Source organism: Arachis duranensis, chromosome 10 (assembly GCF_000817695.3).
Source record: "Arachis duranensis cultivar V14167 chromosome 10, aradu.V14167.gnm2.J7QH, whole genome shotgun sequence".
NCBI classification, from domain to species: Eukaryota; Viridiplantae; Streptophyta; class Magnoliopsida; order Fabales; family Fabaceae; genus Arachis; species Arachis duranensis.
This window is the reverse complement of record NC_029781.3, coordinates 95,087,193-95,093,326: the sequence shown is the minus strand read 5'-3', so window position 1 is coordinate 95,093,326 and position 6,134 is coordinate 95,087,193.

The window sequence follows — 6,134 nt, the reverse complement described above, 5'->3', positions numbered from 1 at the left end:
AAGCTTGATCTTGAAAATTCGACACAATATATCAGGACGGTCTTCTGCCTTCAATCCAATGGAAGTCACTTCTCTTCTTATCTCATCCCATTCAGGGTTACAGGTCATGGTGATAAAATAGCTAGGATATCCTGCATATCTGCAAATTGCAAATGCATCTTTACAATTATTCATCATATACCTAGGTCCACCGTTAAAAGTACTGGGAAGAATGATTCTTTTGCCAAGCCTTGCAGCATCTACATCCCCGTTTATAAGACTTTCATGCAGATATTTGTATTTATCAACCCTCAACTGTGGTTGTTTACACCTAAAAAATTTTAACCTCTCTGATTCCACCATTGTGTAGGCATCTACCAGAAACTGTTAGAATAATCTCTTTGATCTTAGAATTAACGGAGATTCACCCGTCCTTTTCTGTAGTCGAAAAACAAAGAATTGTCGCAAAGTGATTGTTTTGTTTTTCTTTGTAGGTCTAGCGGAGATAGAATCTGATGTTGCAATACCCAAACGAAATCCATCCTCCCCATACGGAAACAACAATGGATATTGCAAGGCTAAATAAGATGGATGAAAAACATCAATCCGCTGGAGCTTTCTAGATTGACTCTCTATAATAATATCTCTATCTTTGCTAAGTTGTTCGACATCGCCAACAATCAATGCAGCCACTTCAGATGCAGATGGCAAGTTGTATGTCCTGCCATCTGTAGTCCTTTTACTAATCAACTTAAGCTTTATGTTTGTGCAATTTTCCTGTTGGTACCTATCTCTTGCATAGCGAAAACTCTTTGCCAAACTATTATATCTGTCTAGCATGTTTCTTAATATGGCCACAATTTCCCTATCCCGCTCATTTATAGCTTCATTGGAACTGCGAAAAAAAACAATAAAATTTATGTTATTTTCTCTCACAGATAAAAAATAACTAAAAAATTTGACTGGTTGCATGAAAATTACCGAATTGTGCCTATTCGATTATCAATCTCATTCTCTGTGTCATAGATATATAGCTGGACAAATGTTGGTCGCAAACTATCAAGAGAAAGTAAGCTACCAATGCTATGGTAGTTTTGGCCCCCAAGCTTAAAAATTGGAGGAGCAGTCCCATTGTTCACCCCACGGTCAATTTTTCCAGCCATTGATGTAAAACAAAACATTGAATTAAATGTCCTTATATTTTTTAGAAAATGAATACTTCTTTGATCTCCTCCAGTATGAAGCTGAATGAGCTCATCAGAAGGCACAGAAAGTAGAGGAAGCTCGATCTTTCCTTCCATACAACATAATGAAAACTTTGGTTGGGGTGACTGTTTGGATTTAACAAGCCTTTCTCCAGACCACATCTATGCTTTACAGTGTTGACATTGATAAATAGGATTTCCTATATCCCAGACATCTGCCGAATGAACTCTCTTTAGCTACTTAGTTGTCATACCGATACAATTTAGTCCATGATGTACACAAAGATGCAAATAAACATACAGATAAAAATTTTACATACCGTCTAAGGTTTCTGAGGACGGTATAAAATTATCTTCCATATCCACATCCAACATTGAATCATCATAACCATTCAAAACTATAGTAAAAAAAATATAAAAAATGCAAACATAATCACTTTGATGTATTACTAATAATTCATATCTCTTGCAAACTACAAACTTAAATTCTTGATATAATGAGAAATTACCTTCATCATCAACAAAAGGGTCAACACATTGGCCACTGTGTGTGTCAGCGCTTGGTGGATGCGTCTTAACAGTCGATAAATTTACATCTTTATAAAGTTGTGCCAAATTAATAGCCACCGAAGCAACAACAGAGGAAGATTGTCCTTTTTGCACCCCAATCATAGTAGAACTTCTTTACAAAAAAGTTCAATTTTATTCAAATAAACCATAGAAACTATAGGAAAAAAAAGAATATAATAATGATGATTATCTTTTCTAAATTACCTTTCTGTTAGGCACGATCGGTGGGAACCGGAGTGTAATGAAAGTTGATTTTGTGGAACGACTTCAATTAGATTATTGGTGGGTCCTTGTACAGTGGAGTATGCTAGAATTGTAATAAATCTATGTTATATAAATGATTTTCGATGAAGTATACTTTTTGTTAAATATTGGTGTATGAATCATTTGGCAATCAATAATTATACGTATTATTTGTTAACACAGACAGTGGAGTTCTTGTCAATGAGGGATCCGTCTGTAGAGTTAAAGATTTAGATCTTATCTCTGATGTAGAAGGTCTTACATAATTAGGAGGAGTATTTTCCTGTCCAAAAATTCCATGCGAGGCACAGTGTATACCATGCATAGATAGTTGCTTCCCTATGATGAGTAATGAGAAATATATAGAAAATTTTCGTCATTAAACTGATATAAATTAAATTTAGATAAATATGAGTCAATTACAGTGAAAAAAATGTCACATTTATCCTCACTGGATTGTAAACTGAGAATATTAGATGAGGTACCAGTTTCTCGACAAACTGTTCTTTGACTTGTAGTAATATGATGCACATTTTTATGTACGTCAAAATTTGTATTATTGTTGTTCTTCGACACTGTTAAGTCAAAAAAAATAAATGAAACACAAATAATAATTATTCGATTAACTAATCTCATATTTGATTTTATATAATTTTAGTAGTATACTTTCGTAGTTAAAAATTTTTTTGTATTCGTTTAATTTTATTGAATTATTTTTTAAATTATTAAACTAAATCAATGAGTATTCATATCATATTATTCAAAATATAACCGGTCATCAGTTAAAAATAAATACAATTCAATTTAGATAACAAATAAAACTCTAAATTTAAATATAATTTTAAAATTTTAATTTATTTAAATCGAGTTAAATAGATATACCCAAAAGCATCAAATTTTATATTTTTCTAATTAGTATAGAGTTTTATGCATTAATTTAGGATAAATAGTATATTTTTTTAAATTATGATAGAAATTAATTAACCTAAATAGTATATGAAGATTTGAAGATTGTATAGTTTTTATGTAATTTATAGCTTATTAAATATGAGTTTAAAAAATTTTATAAAGATGAATAGTTATTTATAGTTTTCAAATCACTAAACTAAAATATTTAAAAAATTATGTATAGTAAAAACTACTTCGCTAATAAGCTCAATAACGATAATAGTTTAAACTGTAATTCCCATAAAAAATAGAAACTAAAAAAGTTTTAGAAGAATACTTACCAGAAGCACAAAAGAAAGCAAACTCATTATCATCAAGTCTTTTTTGTTTTCTTGCCAAAATTATCTTTCGTCTTAACCTTGCAACCTTCGATTGTGTGATTGGAGTATGATACATTATCGTTGTTAAGTCCCTTATCTACAATGTACTTCTTCTGCAACAATGAGTTACGAATACAAATTTTCAAATTTTAATACTTATTTTAAAATTAAATTTTAAATATCTATTAACTTACAATACTGATTATTTATTGATTAATTTATGAGGTATAAATTTTTACTTAAAAAATAAAAAACATAATTTTTAAATATGTAAAATTGAAAATATACACTCCTGCACGACAAATTTTAAATTTGAATTTAGAAGTGATCAATAAATCACATTTTTTAATCAACGTATAACAAAAAAATTAGTTAAAGACAAAATATTTAACATAGAATAATTTTAGTCATTTAAAATTTAAATCTTAAAAATTAGATTACATATTAAAAATTAAATACAACTTTGTGGTATGCTTTAATAATAAAATAATAATAATAATAATAATAATAATAATAATAATAATAATAATATACTTTTAAAAGATGGTATTACATGTTCTCTGTGATATGTAATTTTTAAATTTATTTTATAAACAATAAAATAATTTTCTGGATAATTACATTAAGTGAATAATAAAAATTAGTATCTAAATTAACAAACTTTAACCTATCTGATAAAAGGAAGTGAAACTTACATAAAACATATGAAACTTACATAAAACATAGTATATCGTGTAATAACAGTATTTTTAGAAAGTGTATAATAGTCTTATTTTTTTCAAATATTTAACAATTAAGTTATATTATATTAATTCTTTTTAATTACTAAACTAATAAGTTTATAACATGTGAACAGTAAAAAAAATAAAATTGTAAAGAAGTTGAACAAAAAATAAAATAAAAACACTAATCAATAGAAGACTAATCAACACTTAAAAAATTTATCTGAAATGAAAAAAATAAATAAAACTTACATAAAGATGTGGTGCAATGTGCAACAGTAACACCTTCAAAAAATATCTAATAATCAAATATTGAATATGAAAGATTATATGTAATTGTAGAGCTCTTATATAGAGCTATTGTATTTTGGGCTGGGCTAAAATATTAATGTGTATATGTTATAATTTGTTGAAAAGAATCAAAGATATTATATTATTTTAAATCAATAGTTTTCTTTTTTGAACGAAATAAAAAGTTTCTATTTACGGAGTCATAAATATAATATAACATACTTTAATGAGTCACAGCAGCATACAACACCAACACCCTAACAATCACCCTCATTCAGTAATTACTCTCATTTAATAATATTTTTTATTTGATAATTTAACGTTCAATGATTAACTAATAATAAATTAAAAGCACTTTTTATTACTGTTATTATTTTATTTCGGAAAAATCCAGATACTAATTTTTATTTGCGGATTTTGAGTTTAGGTTGAAGAATTTAGAATATGATTAATATATATCGGTCCATGTCATGATTGCTTAAAATTTGTGCCATCTTTTTCGTGAACTACTCCAATTTTTAAATATTTTTCTAATCTCTAAACAACTTCATAAATTAAAATTTTTCTCTAAATCTTGATCTCAAAAGGGGGAGGAGGGAGAGTGGAGGGTCACTATTGTCAAAGTAGAGACAACGGTAACAACCCTCCCACATCAGCTAACTGTGTGTTACCAAGAGAAAGAAGAGAGTTTTATCAACAGAAAAAAAAATTTTAAATAATAATATAATTAGAATAATTCCACAAAATTATATAATTTATTTAATTAATTTTATTAAAAATCAAGAGAATTAAACATAAATCACCTTTAATAAAATTAATAGTTCAGTATTAGAATCTTAAAATAATGCTATATGAGAATATAATTGAATATTGAAATTTTATCATTCTTAAAATTGATAACGAAAAATTTTTATTTGATTATTTTATTTTTCATAAAAAATTTTTCATTGAGAATAAGTTGAAAATAGCATATAATAAATAAGTGACTCTATTAATCAAAAGTCGGTAAAATTGCTATCCTTCGAGTTAATACTAAATTATAAAATTGGAAGAAAAAAAAGTGTTAAGTGTACTGGTATTTAAGAATCCATGATGAACATTAAAAAAAAAACACCAAGAAGCTTAAATTATTGTATCTTCTTTAAAATACGATTATTGATCCCCACGCAAATAATAATAACTTGAGGAGTAAAGTCGCTGAATGCCAATGACTATTGTTTGATATACAGGTCAATTAGACAATTACTTTCTTGTTCTTTTAGTCAATTACAGACATAGCAGATATAATCATATAGTCAAAAAATCTGTATTCTAAAAGTATTCAATAAATTCTAATAAAAAAACATCTAAAATAATATATATATTATACGCTAACAATACCCATAATTATCTAATTATATATTAGAGTCATGTTTGACTTGTATCAAAATAAAAAGAAAGTACTTTCAATGTCATTAGCATGTACCAAAAAACATAGATAATTAAATAAAACAAAACAGAGCCAATAACAAATTGAAGAAAAATTTTATTAAATAATACAATTTTTTTAGTTCTATACCTATAACAAAAAATGACGCATCAGCCAATTCAAATGAAATACACTAAATATAAACATATTATATAATACAATCATATTGATAAATTATTTTGGCTTATAAAATTATATTTCCTTAATAAAATTCTTTAATGCAGAATTTAAACCAAAATAAGACACATTAATTTTTAAAGCATTATTTAATTGTTATAGGACATTATAAGGATAATAATTAAAATTATATAAATTTTCTTATGAAACAAAATTTAAATGAAACAATATTTAACAGAGTTAAAATTTAAATCTTTTTTTACTGTAAAAT